The following is a 19442-nucleotide window of genomic DNA, read 5'->3' on the forward strand; positions in this document are numbered from 1 at the left end:
AAACCAATCAATGTAATAAGCTGCGGCTACGCACCTTCATTGTGCGGAACCACGATCCGATTCCCCGTGAAACCTTATGTGTGGTTGAGATCCACAATAAGCTATAGGTCCACGTCGCATATTGCGTCTCATACTGCAAAAAATGTAAACTCCAAACTAATCAATCTTTCTACTTTTCTTGCTTTTCTGTTAATATGCTTCTCAACATATACAACTTTTTCTACACTCTGGACTTCATTCTATCTCGCACCTGAACTTGACAACGACCTTTAAACAAGGAACAGAGAAAGTTGGAAACGATGTCAGTCCATGTTTAGAGTAGCAGATATTTACTATATGCCATCGGATATTTGTAGATACATCGAAGGCATTCGATAATCTTTTTTGGCCTAAACTTTTTGGGAGCCTCAAGGAGTTGTGGTGTCCTCATAATCTGCACGACTTAGTCCTTGACGAGTGTAGAAACAGAAGGGTAAGTTTCTAGAGCGGAGATGTCAGTATCTCCAAAACTTGTACTGTACAAAGGGTTGCCTCCAGAGTTCTGTATTATAATGTGTTGAGAGAAAATTAGATTTTCTTCGCAAAAATGGATAACACTTACTATTAGCGCCCTGAGTTCTTAACGGGGATTTAAGTAACTATGAACTTACGTTCATGGAGACAGATGGTTGGGAAGCCATACGTATTCTGAATAAGGCAGAGGACACATGTTCCTGTAATAAGCCAAAATTGGTGCTCTAATCTTCTGTATTAAGTTAAAGTGGCCAGTGTTCAAATAGTCAATATTTCTGTTGTAAGTTTAAAGGCATTTGGTGACTATATTTATTAAATACCTTAGTGTGCTACGACTTATTGAGTGGTGATCGAAGATATTTTCTAGTTATAACAAGGTAAAATCAACGAATTAAGAATATTTGGATAACTTTGAAGTATATGTGGCATGCCCATGTTGGAAGTTTAGTGGAATGTTCCAAGCCAAGTTATTGTATAAATCAGTCCATATAATGTACTATCAGTTATTGTGGATTCGAGGATATATTGGTAAGCTCAACGTTATTATTTGTTATATTCAATTTATACTTGAATCACGAAAAGAACTATCAGTAGTTACAGATGGTATTGAGAAAAGTTGTTCTAATTGAATACCCAGTGTCATCAGTAGAATGGTATTTAATAACTGGATACTAAAAACTCTATTGCACTGTTCATATATTCATTAGTTCATCAAGTTGGAAGAATTTTGTATTATTTGGACTTTTCCACCACAAAAAGATTATTAAATTACTATCTCACATTTTAGAATGGGATTTTGTTTGATTGCCTTAATCAGATCTTAACTATGGAATTACCGCGTGATATCTCTAGATATTTTTGCATTGCATTTTTTTGTTCACTCAAAAGGAGAAAAAACTTTAATTATTTTGTGTGGGTAATTATTACTCGGCACCACGGCGTGTATTATTTCAAAATTTACACATCAGCACAGTATGGAGACTAAACTGCTGGGACATAGCGATAGAACTGCTCCTAATATAACTATTAAACATACTTGAGACCAATGATCTTATGGCCTACGCGGATTATTTGCTCATACTCACAGGAGAAGACTCCTGCAGAGAACTCGAAGCAAAAAAGTAAGTGCCATCTTGGCAAATCTCGAGGGCTGGACAAGGAAGAATAAATTGACTGTTTCAGTCAAGAAAACTGTCAATGATTCTCGACGAGTCATTCAGCTTCCAGAGCCATACTTAATATGCCTGCAATACAGCAAGTAACATTGCACTCAGATTCATTTTTCTTGGAAGAGGAACATTTCATCTCCGTCCTAGCGTAATACGACCACATAACGATAGCCTGTTAACCTTGGTCCGCGTATGCGAAACAAGTGCGTGGAGATACGGACTCAAGCAATGACATACATTAATAATGACGTCAAGGTCAACAGGGTTCAACGTTCAACACTAGTAAAATTGGGCAGAACGCACAGGACAACCCCGGCTAGGCACTCTGTGTCACAACGGGATGAGTACGTGTATATCTAAGAAGAAATCCAGAGATCCAAACAAGTCAATTGATCTCTTAGGATAGATCTGACACACCGTGTCAGAAATAAAGGTAAAAATCATAGATAGTCGGCAGGAGGAATGGGACTTCATAGAAAAGGGAAGATGTACTTATGACATACTACCGGACATAGCTGGAAGGTTATTCCTAAATCACTTAAATCTGAATATTATATAAAGGAACGTGGTCCGTACAATACCAAACTGAATGGGTTAGATTTGGTAAGAGCACCATAATGTGAATGTGGGCGTGTCTCAGGAAAACTCGAACACACTGACCTGGAATAGGAACTTGTGCAACAGCTAAACTCTGTTGAGCGTGCAAGCGAGCGTGTTGAGTGTACTATATATGACACTAAGTAAGTTATACCTACTAAAGCGCTATACAGTGACATGAGAAAACTCGCTGAAGCAGTACTGAACTTTTACAAAGAACGATACTGTGATATGCTACAGCAAAGGTGAGGTATATTCCCACAAGGAATCGACGGTCAGCGGAATTGACAAAGTCTGTGGTAGAAGTGATCAAAATCTGTAAAAACTGTACAGAAAACTTTAAACGAACTTCACTTCGTAGTGATCCAGATGACTAGCGCATCAATGACCTAGTTTAACGAAGTCTTAAACTTACAAACCCCAAAACTACACACAGAGGGAATGACAAGGAGTATATACACTCTTACAACAGTGAGATTTGGTGGCTTCCCAATACACCAGAAATAGTACTAGGGAAACAAGGAGATCTGGACTTCCTAATGGACGAATAACAAGTGTCAATAGGTGTGGTAGTGTACTTGATACTTCAACAGGGTCCATCACGGGCGGCTCTACCTGCGGAGAGCAGTGGTTACGGCTCTTCTCTCAAATTGTGATTTACAAATACCATTAACTTTGAGAGGAAACACCAAATGTCTCGGCGTGTACATAGTACCTCAATACGTAAAGGAGAGGAAGTTCCGTATTGCTTGGATGATCCTACCGGTGGGGAGGGAGGAAATTGACTTACTACTTGTAGAGTAACTAAACGGTGACTGGGGAAAGATGTTCATAACTGGAATCTGGGTATCGGTTTCTGATCCCAGAGAAAGGTGGAAATCTCAAACCCAAGTGGTAACCTGACACGTACGATTGAATCCGGGATGAAATATGGAGTATCTCGATATGTTCACGGAATATCTTAGTGGCAAGCGGTACCCATTGAACGATAGAGGTAGATAAGGTCAGGAATGATTAAGCTTCCCCAAGTTCGCCTGCCTCCCGGATTGGGTAAAACACTGCCACCCGTTGTGATCATTTAATGGAATTTGGTAGCAAGTGCTTTCGCTTGCGGAAGGTGAGCTTGTCCTATTACGCTCGGGGACCATGCCAGTATGGAAGAGACTGACTCATTAGAGGACCGATTCAACAAGCAGAATAAACTGGTAGGTCACCTTGGTCCGGTCGCGCAGTGGGAATATCCCACTCCCCGCGCAATTGGGGTTACTCACTCAAGGCGAATATCAAGGAATAAATCTTGAAGGAGAGCAGAAAGTGTGCAGCACGTGTGTAGATCCACTGTTGGATACCATCTACACACCTGTTGATGCTAATTTATATCGTCTTAGCTCATAGCATCTATCAACATTTTCTGTATCCATAATGTGCAAGTTGAATATTTTTCTCTATTACATATCACACACACACCACACGGGACAGCAGTGGCTCAGTGGTAGAGCTTTCACCTCTGGTGCGTGGGATCCCTGGTTCGATTCCAGTTCGCGCTAAGTGGACTTTTTTTTGGACAAATGTCGTGTGTGTGGATTTTCTTGGGCTTCTCCCGTTTCCTGTCTCCTTGTTCATTCCACCATTTCATCAATTCCTTATTATCATTGTCTCCTTTAGCCTACGCGGCATAATCGTGGGACATAAAACTGAAAGATTTTATTTTCATTTTACCACATGTACTTGGATGCACATAAACACATGCACAGCATATAACACTCTTATACGAGGAATTCTTGTTTGTTTGCTTGCAAAGATAAAATTCAGATTAATTACACGCTCAAGCGTAAATTCTTATGTGTGGTTTTTGAGAAAATCGAAAGAATGATTAAAAATAACGATTAATCATTGTTGAATATAATATAGACAGAATTCAGCTATTACATGTAGTTGTAATTTTACAGCTATGGAATGGCAAGATCTTTGTCAGTAGTTCATTCTCATTTTACTGAGCAAATATGACAGGTGTATAATGTGAAGGATTTACGAGGGAAACTACTGTAAACAGAAATCTGTACTTTTATGCAGACGGAAATTAGTATTTTTTTTTAAAAAAAATCTCCATTTGTTTTGTAATTAAATTTTGCTCTTCCGTGCTAGTATAACTATACTCACAGCTTAACAACACATGGATAATAGAATAATGAACAATGTGATCAGTGAAAAGTACAAGATTAAATTATTGGAATACATTGTTACAAAGCAAGATAAAGCAATTATAACACTGATGAATACAGCGGGAAAATAATTAAATTCTCGTATATTAAATGTAGTTGTTTTAATCCCTCATTGTTTACGGATGGCCGAATACCAAATACTATGTAATTGACATTAAATTTGAAAACGCTGGACAACAAATGGGAAACTTGCTATAAGGACATTATTATATGGTTCACCGAATCACGATGCAGTAGAACTTCGTTACGGTGTGTGTTTTGTGAATGATACACGATTGTCGTATTATTTACTTGAAAATGGATAATTACTCTATCATTTTTTAATATTTTAATTAATCCTTTTTTAATTTTCTATTCATACTAATCGGAAAGTAAAGTGTTTATATGTACACTCATGTCCAAAATGAATGTCTCATATTGCGCCGACGCCTTTTATAAATTTAGAAGCCGTGGTGCAGGGTAAAATATCAATAACTGTCTTGTTGTAAGAATATAATTTGATAATGATTATGGAGGGTGATTTTAATACTGGTACGATGTGTATAATCGGGAAATGTATATTTGTGGTAAATTTCACAGGAAAAGAATTATAAATACGAAAATTAGAATGAGTAAAACAAAATGTTGCTAAATGAACAACAAAGTTTTATTTTCGTTAAATTGTTTTTATTTACTGCTCTTTTGATACGAAATTTGCCACATACATGCTTTTACCGATTATACACATACTAACATTATAAGAAATACCGGGCGAATTCGTTATCAAATTATATTCCTACAACAATATATGTATAGACATGAGACAATAATTTTGGACATGAGTGTTTATGGTTACTGCAAAATAACTTCCCCATTAGAAACTCTCACAATTCACTTAAAAAAAAAAAAAACACTTATACAGTGTTCGTAGGTTCCCTTAAGAAAATTTCCCTCGACTGACAAAATTTTCCCTTTTCTTAGCAAATTTTCCCTATTTTGTTGAGTGTTCAATTCCTATGACATAGGTTATGTGATAAGATTATTTAGCTATATTAACGGAAGTGTTTTTTTTTGTTTGTTTATTTTTTGCTTCTAAATTACTTTACTTTTTCGTTCACTTTCTTTAAACCATACACAAAAAAGAACACAAATACACCAAGCAAACAATAGATCAAATCATGCTACTTTAAACACACGCAAATAAACTTTTGTTATTGCATTGGTTTCTTTCTGAAAAACAAAGAAAATTGTTCAAATTGGTCAACGCGAGAGATTTTCCCTGATTTTCGACGTCTTATCGACAATTCCCTTTTTCCCTTTTCGTTAAATTCATCTATGAAATTAGCCCCAGATTAGGGAAATTTCTCTCAAACTACTAACACTGCACTCAGATACATACAAGTCAACAGACATACCATTCAAAAGAGAAACTAAACAAAAAAGTTTCAGTGATTTAATAAAACTGCCACTTAGTTCCACACTTTCCCGCTTGGGGCGTTGTAAGAGAAAAGATTTCTAATGAAACAAAGAGATGCTTTCATCTTCACAGTTTGTACCTCAAAAACTTTGTTATTAATGTGAAACGGTAACTTTCGAACAAAGTTTGGTGTAAATTCATCCAACACACTAGTAAATTCATCCAACACACTAGTAAATTCATCCAGAACACAATATGAATATTCCTAAGTGTAACTGTGACTTTAAGGTAATAGGTTGCGTCTGTAAGTAGGCACGTAGCCAGGATTTCGTAAAGGGGGGGGGGGATTCGTGACATGAAATATCGGTTTGTTAGGACAATACAATGAGGAGATGTTAGTAAGTATTTTAATAAACTATGAGGAAATTCCGAGTAAAACAATATAAAAATGTATTGAAAACGATTTTCTAATATCTATGTTCCTTCTTCTGTTTTATTCAAATATAACAATTTTCCTTTCATTATGACCTCAACTATTATAAAAAGTACATACCCACTGTTATAAAAAGTGCATATTCAATACGGTCTTGTAAAATATTTTACAATATCTGAGTTCCTTTCTCTATTGAATCAAAGTTAACAGGACTTCCCTTCCCCATAACTTTTTGTTTTTTATTATTCTGTCTACTACTGTCTATTCCAAATGACAGGTAGAAAACTGTTCCTGAAATAAGATGTTTGATGCTACTGAGAAGCGACGACGAAAAATTCTGATAAAAAATGTCCACACTATTATCGAAGGACACTAGGTTTTCGAAAGCTTGAAATTTCCCTGACTAGTTGCAGAAACCCTGAGAATTCCGTAACTTTTCTAGAAATTTCAAATTTCCCTGACTTTTCCAGGATATCCCGCTCATTCACCACCATGTATTGCAAGTAATACAAATCTCCTCATAAGAAAGAGAAACCCAAAGCTTGCTGTAGCTTTTTATTTTTAACACTGAGTCTTCTTTTTCTCGTTTCTTTTTGTTTCATTCTTCCTTTTTTCCTTTCTGGTTTCGAAAGTGGGGGTCCGGACCCCTCGGAGCCCCTCCCCTTGGCTACATGCCTGTGTAAGTGAGAATGTTTTTCGAACGTCCACCAATAAACTCCGAAATTGTGGAGGGTGTAAGTCTAACTTTTAAACGAAGTCCACAGAAATCCACCATATAGAGTCCAAGCAGAGAATGGTATATTAGACGTTTTACCTTCCCTTTCCCTACCATTTTCAAAAGTAGTTAAAAAGGAGTTTAATAAGCGATTACCAAATTTAATGCATGAATAACAAATATGTTGGTCGTGGAGATAGTCAACATCATTCTTGGCCTTCATCTTCTGATATTACGCCAAGAATTTTTTTTTCTCCTCTGAAGTATGTCAAAGATAGGTTTTTCGAATCCACCCTTAGTCAATCTATCAACATAATCTGCGAAAGCCATTGCATCCGTCAACCACGATATGCTACAACGTACTACCAAGAGCTTGACCACAGACTAGATATGTGTAACGTGATAAAATGAACTAAAAATGGGCATCTCTAATACAGAAATAACTGTACTTTATGAAAGGAAACTTTTTGAACTTCTCTCTCAATTAATGTTATTTTTACAGATGGAAATGAAATGAAATCTTGGAGTTTTACGTCCCACGGTTATGCCAGTTAGCCTAAAGGAGACGGTGATTATGAGAAATGAATGAAATGGTGGAATGAAGAAAGTGGGAGGAAACGAGAAAACACCGAGAAAACCCACGAGCACGGTGTTTTACAGATGGTTATCAAAATAATGGAAACATATGACGTTTACAACATGTAAGATTTTTGCGTCATAACACTACAGTGTATGTGTGTGTGTGTGTATGTGTGTGCAGCACCTGACCTTTGTTAGCGTTGTGTTACTGCATCTGTTGGATAGAACAGAGAAGTGTGTTCAACCAAGCAGAAGGTTCTGATGCAACATGGGAAACCTTTCTGAGGTTCAAAGAGACTAAATGTTTGTTGCTCAGTTAGTTGACTCAGTGTATCCAAGGTGGCGAGTATGTTAGGTGTGCCGAGGTTATTAGAGTCTACTTATAGAATAACAACTTGGGAAAGGAATAGTGTCCGAAAGAAATGCCTTAGTGACACAGATCCTCATGCACTGAAGAGAATTGTCACGAAGGGCCTCAGAGGGAATGAAGCAAAAGTGACTATGGAGTTCAATCCTCTCCTTGAAACTTAGTCTTAAGTGACTTAAATAGCTTGCAGTTACGCAGTCTGATTGCAATTCCAACGTATTGATCACAACATCTCTCATCGTTTTGGTATGTTTTTGTGTATGTGTTAGTGTGCATAGCTCCAATCCTATGAGTATATATGGTTAAAAAATGCGGACCTTAACCACGTGATCACCGCATTTGTGGTGACTGTTTCTTTGTGTCTGATTTTCGGGACTCTCACCTGCCGCCCACGCACTGTTACAGTTAAGAGTTGATTGGACAATGATTCTCTCTATATTTGATTTTCGGGACTCTCACCTTCCACCCACGCTGGGCTGTATCTAAAAAAAGCCATAGTCAGCAAAGGGGGTCTCCAGTGGTGTGTCTGCTCGCGTCAACGCACGATCCGTGTTGATCGTTGCTCTGTAGGCCACCCCTAAACATAAGTCGGGTGTGCCGTGTTAAGTTAATTCGCACCTCTGCGTTGCTCAACGCCAGACTATTGACATCCGTGCTCTTGAAAAGTGCTTTTTTTTTTTTTTTTTTTTAAGGAAGTGTATCAAGCAGGCTTCCCAGACGGGTCGAGCATCAAAATTAACTTAACAATAAAAAATCAAGTCACGGTCCCTATATATAAAGGGAACTCGAAATTAAAGACAGCACATTTGTCTTTTGTTAGCAGTGCTATGATTAGCAATACTGTACGTTAAGTGACGCCTGTTTCGTAGGCTTGGCGAGTCGTCTATACCTCTCTGCGTTAAGTGATTGTGTGGCATTTGGACTTCCCACGATTGGAACTCTAGAATAGTCAAGGTGTGATTGTAAACAGATTGGCACGAACCAGCCCGAATTACCATTTGTGGAACCTTTCCTGAGCCTTGGTATCTGGCCGGGACTCGACGCCAGGACGGCGATTAATTGGATTAATTGACCGGTCGAAGACCAATGTGATTAGAACTTGGTTCGAATCAATTATTGTTATTACAAAGCCAACATGAACTTTTCAAATTAAAATTAAAAACGGCCGTGAACGTCATAAGGTAGAGAATCGTTTGTTTGACATTTTATTGTTACTTTAAATGTTATATATATATATATATATATATATATATATATATATATATAACGTTGCTAAATGTTATTACATGTGTAGTACACTTTAAATCAGGTTTTATCATTTGCACGTAAGATTGATCTTTAACTTGTTGTGCATGTCTATGTTTAGTTACAAGTACACACTTTTATTTTTATTTTACGGTACTTATATCCTCGACCACCGTGTCCAGCCTCGGGTTTGGCGAGGGTATAGGTATGGGTGAATTCGTGGTTTGTCGAGGTGCGGCTGGGACAAAAACGAAAGAAAGAGAGAAGAAAATAGATTAGGTAGAGAGAGAGAGAGAGAGAGTAAGATAAAGGGTGTGTGGCATACACCTCACAGTCAATTGTAACCACGACGAAAACCACGATATCACAACACTTTGGCGCGAAAAGAAGAATGATACCCAGAACATGATGATCCGTCTCTCAAACTGTTGACAAGTATCAAAAGAAAAGCGGTGAGACATAACAAGAAGTGGATTTTTAGTATGGATTTATTTCCTCAAGAATATCCTCCATTTCCTTCCGTCACTGTCTGTTTAACAGGGAAGTGGTAGAATTCTACCAAGTCCTGTTTCAACACAAGGGCAAAAATGATAAGAGATAGCACAGCCAGGGGCGTCATTTCAGAATTTGCTTGAGGGGGAGAAAGAGAATCACCGACATAAAACTTACACGTTTTGTACTAGTATATACAGTAGAACCATAGTCAATCGATTAAAGTATTTACATTCCTCAAACTCTTGGGGGGAGCAATTTTCCCCTCCTGCCCTTAATTGACTCCTCTGAGCACAGCCTTAGTGCTTAAAAGACACTTTAATGAAGAAAAAAAAGAATAGAGTACCACCACTTTATGGTAATGATTTTGCTTGTAATATTTTTGAATTATGGCTCCAAAGAGGTTCATCTTCGCAATTATAATTATTTTCTAGTCTTTCAAACAATTTGAACAACATTTACGTTTCAAGGTATAACAAAACTTACTTCTAGGAACAAAACAAAAAGAGAGAAATTTTCAAAACTTCTAGTAAACGAAAGAAATAATTCCCCAGAGTGCAATACACAATCTGAAATGAAACCCTTAAACTCTTGTGAAGAAAAGAAAACAGCGCTTCATCTCTTGGTCACAAACTCCAAATAGAAATGTCGCTTTCCCTTCTTTTTTGTTTTTGGTGTTACTTTTATTTTCTCGTACTTCTTTTCTCACACATGAAAAAAGAGAGACAAGATAAATCAGGAAGCACAAGCAATATAGAAGAAAAAGCAATAGTAGATGAATTAGCAACAATATAACGTGGAAAATTTCTTAGAAAAGAAAGGAAAGTGTGAGAGAGAAAGAAAAAGAAAAGACAAAATTTAACTATTTTCTTGATATGAAACAGTTAAATTTAAAAAGTAATAGTTCATATCTATCTTTTATGTTATGTAGATCAGTCTATTCTACTGGGTGCTTTGGGACGTCACAGTCTGCTGCTCGAATTCTTAGTGAGTTATACAGAGAGGGCAAGGAGAAGACAGAAAACTTAACGTTGATAAATGACAAGCAAACAAGGCGTTGCCAATGGTTATGCAGATACACTACTCATGAATTCATAATGAATTCAACACTGCCAATTTTATTTTATTCTCTTACATCTACTTCACCCCTCTCCCTTTTTTACTCAACCTGTTCTCTTTCTCAGACCTCTGATCGTAAAAGCCACCAGCTTCTACGTCATACATTTGGGAGTTGAAAAAGATAGTAGGGGATTTTTGGGCAAAAGACGAAACTCGTACGAAAGGGGCCTGTCGTCTGATCTAGTGGCAAGCGCGCCTTGGATATATTTAGTTCCGAGTTCGAATCTCGGTGAAGGAACCTTCGAACATTTGAACGTATTATGGTGGTTATACATGATTAATGTCGATTCTACCATAAAAATGTAGATTCACGTCTCATATAGCCTTGATTCTCAAAGAGACACTAAATTTCAATTTAAAATACCAGTGCACAATTGTTTTCTCTGAAATGTATTTTCCACAAAGAAATAGAGAGAAAAAATAATTTTTATTTCAGAAGTTACATCTTTTCTTGGATGTATGGTTAGCATACACGCCTTTTACAACGGAGACGCGGTTGCAGTTCTAAATCGGAATTCATGTTGCTGTAGATCCACTTTTCATATAGCCAAGGCACTGAAAAAAGACATTAAATTCTAAATAATCATATTTGTATCTTTTGGGCTCTTATAAACAATACATACTATGTTCATAAATTCAACAATAAGAGTAGAACTTAAAGTAAATTGATTTATCGAGAGGTTAGACACATACAAATCCATAGATCTTCTCGAGTTAAACAAAATGATTTGGGTGAGTTTAAATTCTGATGCGTAGTCCTCGAGAAAATCAAAATTGTAATTCATTTACAGGAAACTTTTTGTATAAAAAATTATATTGTATGATAATAATGTTATCTACTTAGATGTTTTTAGTTTAAAAATTGACATTGTATGATAATCATGTTATCTACTTAGATGTTTTTAGTTTAGAAATTGATATTGTATGATAATCATGTTTTCTACTTAGATGTTTTTAGTTTAGAAATTGATATTGTAGATAATCATGTTATCTACTTACATGTTTTTAGTTTAGAAATTGATATTGTATGATAATCATGGTATCTACTTAGACGTTTTTAGTTTAAAAATTGATATTGTGTGATAACCATGTTATTTACTTAGATGTTTTTAGTTTATACATTGATATTGTATGATAATCATGTTATCTATTTAGATGTTTTTAATTTGATAAATGATATTGTATGATAGTCATGTTATTTACTTAGATGTTTTTAGTTTAAAAATTGATATTGTATGATAATCATGTTATCTACTTAGATGTTTCTTGTTTCAAAATTGATATATGATAATCATGTAACCTACTTAGACGAAGTTGAAGCTAAAGTAGCTATACCTTCATCAAACTTTTCATTAGAACTCCAGCAAGAGTCCACAGCATACCTAATACAGCCCAAAATGATGATTAATGCCTAAAGTTTAGTGTTTGTTTTACAACAATATTATGCAATACGAACTTCAAACAGAGGATGTAAAACACCTTCATCCGGGGCCTCGGGTGCGTTGCATCGTCGATTGTTAATGCTTTCTCTGTATGTTATCACAACTGTCTTACTTAGTATTAGGAATTAGATTTCTGGGCTTTTGGCATATATGGGCATGTTATCCCGTCGCGTATGAAAGATGACGTCCCTTGGCGATCACACTACCCGCGATAAGGGAAGTAAGGAAGCGGCCTGGGACCTGTATGTTAAGTACCAGCCCTGCAATTGTCTCGTGTAAATGAGGAAAATCCAGGAAATCCTCACTCAGGATGGCTGGTCTGAAAGAAAATTTACACTTTGTCGACCAAGTGTCCCCACTGGGAATCAAACTTGAGACCGCTTGCATCAAAGACGAGAGTATTAGCGGCTATGCTACGCGGGGCAGAACTGTCTTTGCAGGCTTTTTTAAGGTTACCTCTTTATAAAAGTTCCATGTCTTGTGCATTTTGCGCCAAAGGTAAATCTGTGCCGATGAACGAAGTTTTTTCAAGCCTTGAAACAGGTTATAGTCATCTGGCGCAAGATTTGCTAAATACAGAGGTTGGGGAAGTACGGATATATTGTTTTTGGTGAAAATTTCATTCACAAAGAGCAAGCATCTTGCCTTCACAGAGTAGTATTCGCATAGCGCCCTCTAAAATACACGCATAGCAACGAAGATCGGTACTTGGGATTGTGGTACGTGTTTTCCTCCCTGGAATATATTTCTGCTACGCACAAAAGAGAAATTCCTAGATTTTGAATGATTTCAATATCAAATTCACGAATCTCCCAATTCTCGGCAATTCCCATTGATTTTCCACTTGAAAATAAAAACAAACTCTCTGAGTATTAATGTATAATAAATGATATTTTGAAGCAGAAAACAGTTATTTTCTTCTTTTTTTCTTATTATTATTTGTTAGATTTGCTTCTTTTTACGTAAAGCAGCAGATAATACATAATTACTGAACATTGGATTTCTGTTCCTTATATTATTATAGATATATTCATGATATATTTGTTAATAATTGGATACGCGCATATTGCCACAAATAGTGCAGTCCAATAATGATAACCATTTTAATAACATACATTTTGTCTTTCACAATATGTTGTAACTCAGAGGATAGTCATTCATACAAGCGGTTTATACACTTTAAAATTATGGGAAGAATAAGCTTATTGCAAAATTTGGAAATCTTTTGAACTAAAGAGTAAATATAGACTTGTTTTCCTTCTTAGTCCCTGGGGTAGCAGACTTTCCTTTCTCTCCTCTAAGAGAAGTTTACGATCCGAAGGACTTGTCTTGTACTGCAATAAAGCTACCCATATGTTAGATGGACGCTGTCCGATATCCGCATTTCACCATCATCATCATCATAAGATTCTGCCATTATTAGCAGATCACTTGCTGCAGCTGAGAAGCTTCCATGTTCTATGGTTTTCCGCTAAATTCTTCTTCTTCAGGTACGATTTCTCTGCTTTGATATAGTCCATTAATTGTAGTCTCCTTCGTGCTCTCTCTCTCTCTTTTCTGCTACCATACCCTCTAGCATGTCCCTCATGATACAGTTCCTTCTTAGCCAATGTCCCAACCAGTTTCTCTTTCTCTTCTTAATAATATCTAGAAGTGTTCTTTTTTCCCCCACCATTTCTAACACCCTCTTATTTATTTCCCACTCGACCAAGCTAATTCTTTCCAAATGTCGAAAATTTCTGTCAACCAAATATGGAAATTTGATCTAAAGGTCTGTATTAAAAGATATCGAAACATATCGAAATATCCCAAAAAAATATCGAAAATAGAAGATGTCGAAATATCGAAACTATTCCAAGAGTGCTAACCATGATAAACAGCCAACTCAAAATACTAACATACAGTAGAATAGAAATTGGTATCTACGATTGTAAATATTTCATATTATTAAGAAATGCATCCTAATACGCCATCATTCACTTTGGTGTCAAGAATAAAAATACTACCTCTTCTTCTACGAAATGTTTTCAAAACAGGCATGTTCCTTGAAGCAAATGTGTAAATGTTATTTGTTATTTTGATGTTACAGATATGTTGTGATGGATAATGCGTAGCATTTCTTTCCTCTCTTAAGTATATTTAGTGGCTGTAATGACGTAAATGTATCTGGTAATGTGATACTAAAAGGTTTCACTTTTTTGTATGCGACAGTGCTACAAATGCGTTCTTATCGTCCAAATATCCTTTCCATACGCCCACCTCTGCTCCAATAACTTTCTGGTATTAGCTCCTATACACTATGGCTCAGGGCTAAAAGTGGATCTGAAAAGGCAGAGAAATTCACGACGTCCGCCGTCCCCCATGCCTATCTTCGCCCATTGTATTTTTTTAGGAAGTGGAGGGACGCCATAAATATTTTCTGAAAGTGAGGGATCGTCGCACCCCTTATTTCCTTTCATTTTTACTCCTGCTACGGCTGAATGGTATGAGATTCGCGCCCTAACTTGGATTGGATAAGAACAACGAATAATTCATCGCAGTTTCAGCAGAAATCCTGCAATATTTAGATATGACTGCTCTCTTCCGCCAGTCAGGACTAAAGCTTTTTTTTTTCAGTGTGTGAAAGTAGTTACACTGGATCAGAATTTGGTCATACTAACTCTCTTTAATTCGTGTTAAACAAATTAGTTGATATTCATACATAAAGAAGTAATCTAATTGTGTCTATTATTTAATTTGTGACTGCATACGAGCAAATGTACGAATTCTGATCCACTGTAACTGCGACCTATATCATTGGCTGACAATTGACCAAAATGTGTCTTTTTTTCCTTAAATATATATACCGTACAGTAAAAGCAGACTACCATCTGGCAGACTTATGACGAAATCAATTTGCGACTAGACAGTCGAAACCGAAGACGGGCATAAGTCTACAACTAAACAGTATTTCAATTTAAATTTAGGAGGAGCAGAGCCCAACACTAACAAAAATTGCGTAATCTTGTTTTGCAAACGTTCTTACTATGGTTACCTTATTTCCAGTGTGGGCCAGCACGGTGGACAATCTTTATTACGGGTTACCCATGACCATAATGGGTTTAATTTCATTAATGACGGCTGTGGTTCCTGATTCGATCAGTCAGTGACGATGCTAGCCAGGGGAATGGAAGGTAGGAAACAAAGAGGCTATTATTTCTATCCCAAAAAGAACTATTTTTCGGCATTGTTGGTACTTTTGGACCATAAATTCATTGATATAACAAAATCTCCTTTTCAGGGTAACAAAGTAATTTTCTGCCCATCGTTTCTTCTCTCGTGTGCTCAACATTTCTGGTACTTTTGATATTTTTTAAAGTATATATATTTATACAAATTTAATTTTTATACAAAAATATATATTACCATCTGTTCACTATTTGATTCTTCTTATTCTTTTTATTTGAGGTATTTAAAATATGTCTTACGTAGATACATAGATTCATTCATATATATATCTATATCTATATATAGATATAGATATATATCTATATCTATATATACCTGAGTACACGTTACCCTCTGTCCTATATGCCAAATATGTTTCAGTTTTTCTGTAATAATATTTATTCATTATTTCTTTTCCTATCATTCTTTCAATGTGAATTCATTTCTTGTTTGCAGATGTGTTTAGCGTAGACATGCATTCAAACATACTGAGGTGTAACTGGAAAACTGAAACATCTACTGTACGATACCTAAGTAAATACATATTTCTGTTTCCGTCAGATAACATTTTTCTTTTCCTTTTCACATTTAGTGATATATATGTACAGGGTCGATATAAAATTTAAGAAAAAATCCATAGATACCTAACGTTCTCAATACATTTCCCTCAATATTCAATTATGTTTTCTCCTAATTCTGTTTAATGTATAACTTGACTACTTATCAAATAGTACTACGTTCAATGGTGGTCAAGTTACGTTTAAATCAACACAAATAGACTGCCCACTATGATTTTTAATTAATGTAACGATCTAGTGCCTATTAAGTTCTATGACATTTTTTTTTTATATTTGAAAGAATGTAGTAAGTGTCCTTGAATATGTAATTTGAAACCTTGACAATTATTACTAGATTCAAAAATGGTTAAGTTACTTTTGAATCAACACAAAAAGACATTGTTCACTTTGTTTTTACCTAGTACAGCGGCCTAGTACCTTGAAAATACTAAGACATTTTTGACATTTAAAAGAAATTTGTATCTATGTAATTATGTAAGTATGTAATTTGATCAAGATTTAAAGGTGATTGAGTTACGTTTGAATCAGCACAAACATATTGTCCTGTTGTTTTATGACTAATGTAACGGTTACTGTCTAGATAGTTCTGTCATATTTTTGACACTTGAGGCCCCGATGGCTCTGTGGTAGAGCGTTCACGTCTGGTGCATGTGGGCCCTTGCTCGATCCCAGCTCGCGCCAAATGAATTTTGTGGTGGATAAACACTGTGTGTGTGTGGTTTTCTCGGAGTTCTCCAGTTTCCTCTCACTTTTTCATTCCACCATTTCCTTCATTTCTCATCATCACCGTCTCCTCTAACCTAACTGGCATGACTGTGAGACGTAAAACTTAGGGATTTCATTTAATTTCATTTTTGACACTTGAGAGTAGTGACTGTGTGCAATTTAAAATATTGACTATCATTACTAGATTAAAAGGTGGTTAAGTTACGTTTGAATCAACACAAAGATACTGTCCACTTCGTTTTGTAACTACTGTAATATATGACTTACATATCACTTATAATATATATACTCGTATAATCATATAACTTATAATATATGATCCACTAATAAATGCCATCATTAAAACACTTGATGTCAAATTTCAAATAAAGTACTATTTGTTACATGCTACTTTGATCTTCTAATCCTGCACTTATTGCTAGATTCAAAGATGGTCAAGTTAGTTTGAATCAACACAAAAATATACTATCCAGTTTGTTTTGCCCAATGTAAAGCTTAGTAAGTTTTATGACACTTTTGACATTTGCAATTAAAAGATCCGTGACTGTATAATTTGACCACTTGACAACTATTACTTCAATTAAAGGTGAACAAATTACATTTGAATCAACACAAAGACACTATCAGCTTTGTTTTATAGCTTGGCAGTCTACTACCTGGAAAGTGGTATCACATTTGCTGATATTTGAAACACATTTATGAGTGTCTTTGACTGTGTGATTTGAGTTGTTGACAATAAATACTATGTGAAAAAGTGTTCAAGTTAGGTTTGTATGAACATAAAAGCATTGATCACTTTGTTTTACCTATCGTCTAGCGGTCTAGTTCCTGGTAAGGTTTATGACACTTTTGTCATTTAATTTGATAGATTTGATTTTTGGTTTAGTGTTCCTTTCAGCAGCGAGGCTATATGAGACGTGGACCTGCAGCTTAACATGAAATCCGAACCACAAGAGCTCCAAGAGCTCCCACCGGGAATCGAACTCGGGTCTCCCACGCCAAAGGCGTGTAAGCTAACCGCTTAGCTACAGTGAAGATCAATTTTGTCATTTGAAGGAGAGTAATAAGTGTATAATTTGAAAACGTGATAATAATTACTACAGTAAAGTGGTCAAGTTACGTTTGTTTCAACACAAAAACATTGTCTACTTTGTTTTACACTTTCTTCTAATTACTAGGAGACAATGAAGTCCAACTTCTGATATTAACCTGTGTATTAGGCCTTTAAAAAAAATTCACAATAATATTCCTTTCAAAATTTTCAATTTTATATGCCTAAAATTTATATCTCTGAGGATAATGATGTATGGTCTACTTCAGAACATTGAGCACTGAAATCGTGAGTTTATCTATCTTTTTTCGGTTTTCTATATTCAAACATCTCAGCCTCTATATTGCCAAAATAATAAAACAAATAAATGGTTTCAGAGTAGTTTGCAACTAAAGTAATTTATTACCTTATTAAATATTAATAAACTTCATTAAAACATCGTTATCTACGAAAGAAAAGTTTGTTTTAATTTTACTTAGTAGAATTCAATTCTTTCCTCCAACTTTAAAGGAAGGAAAAATGAAAAAGAAGAGAATAGGGACCAAACATTAACACTTTAATCAGAATATTTTAATTGCCATTAAAATGGATGAGAATTTGTGTTCGTTTTTTTTTTTCATTTTCCAAATTAAAATTTTTGTTTGGAAAAACGTTATGTTTGCTAATTATACTATTATTAAGTTGGCTTCTTTAGTTAAAAATAAAAATGTTTTCTCTGAGAATGTCTGTGTTAATTTTGATATAGTAATTATTATTTTTAAAGAATAACTATTGTAAATAGTAAGAAAAATAATAACTGGTAATTTTAAGTATATGAGCAGTATTGCGCACGAGACAAGTGTAGAAATAAAATCACGAAGTGTTTCACCTCCTCGTCTGAAGTGAAGCGACGGCTCCTACGTGGTTCCGAACGACATTTTCAATTCTGCCATCAGATGCCGTAATGGGATCCTCCTGTCGTTCTGAATCGGCTCCTTCAACGGCATTTTCAATTTTGCCATCAGATGCCGTAATGCGATCCTCCTGTTGTCCTGAATCGGCTCCTCCACGCGAGCTGTGTTCAAATCTGTTGATCCCGTGGTGGGTCCGCCATTGCTCTCCTCGTCGGTGACATTTTCTCTACCAGGCCGCAAACTTTCGACACCATTCTGCGACATACTGACAAGACATTACAGTCTATTCGTAAAGCTCTACCAGCCGCCAGTGAATTTCGATCGCGGTTACATGTTTTCCCCACAGAAATAAAAAATCTGAGCAAACTTCTTCGCGAGACCAGTTTTCCAAACGAGTCGCCATTTTTGTTTACCTAGCGCCGTAGGTGGCTGAAATTTCACAGTTGCCAACTCCATGTATTAGAATTACCACACACTCCTCATTCCTCTCTAAGAGACGAAACTCCAGAAATATTGATCTTGTAACCGCCCTCGTATATCAATTGATTTCAGAATAGGATTTGCATAAATAAAATATATCGAGATCTTACCTCCCATGTGTATAAGGTAGAAAAATACGAAATGCAAAGTGTGCTCCTTACCACGAAGTACTTCAAAGGAAGACATGATGAAGTGAAGTGCTATGTGAAGACAGTTAC

General features: G+C 35.9%; 1 protein-coding gene and 1 long non-coding RNA gene across 12 annotated transcripts in view; one reads left to right on the forward strand and one right to left on the reverse strand.

The window, feature by feature from the left end:
* The window catches only part of LOC145690064 (uncharacterized), a 1134032-nt gene that overhangs the window by 519614 nt on the left and 594976 nt on the right, over positions 1-19442 (reverse strand). The gene's annotated exons all lie outside the window — the stretch shown is intronic.
* LOC145690066 (uncharacterized) overlaps positions 1-19442 on the forward strand; it is a 905981-nt gene that overhangs the window by 133735 nt on the left and 752804 nt on the right. For 9 of the 10 annotated variants that reach the window (XR_014132149.1, XR_014132163.1, XR_014132152.1 and 6 more), the window contains exon 2: positions 15335-15462. This is a non-coding gene — a long non-coding RNA (uncharacterized LOC145690066). Of the gene's footprint in view, positions 1-13566; positions 13780-15334; positions 15463-19442 lie in introns of those variants that run through there. The other variant, XR_014132154.1, reaches the window with a different exon arrangement.

Source organism: Thermobia domestica, chromosome 7, assembly GCF_964235325.1.
Source record: "Thermobia domestica chromosome 7, izTheDome1.hap1.1, whole genome shotgun sequence".
Lineage (NCBI taxonomy): Eukaryota > Metazoa > Arthropoda > Insecta > Zygentoma > Lepismatidae > Thermobia > Thermobia domestica.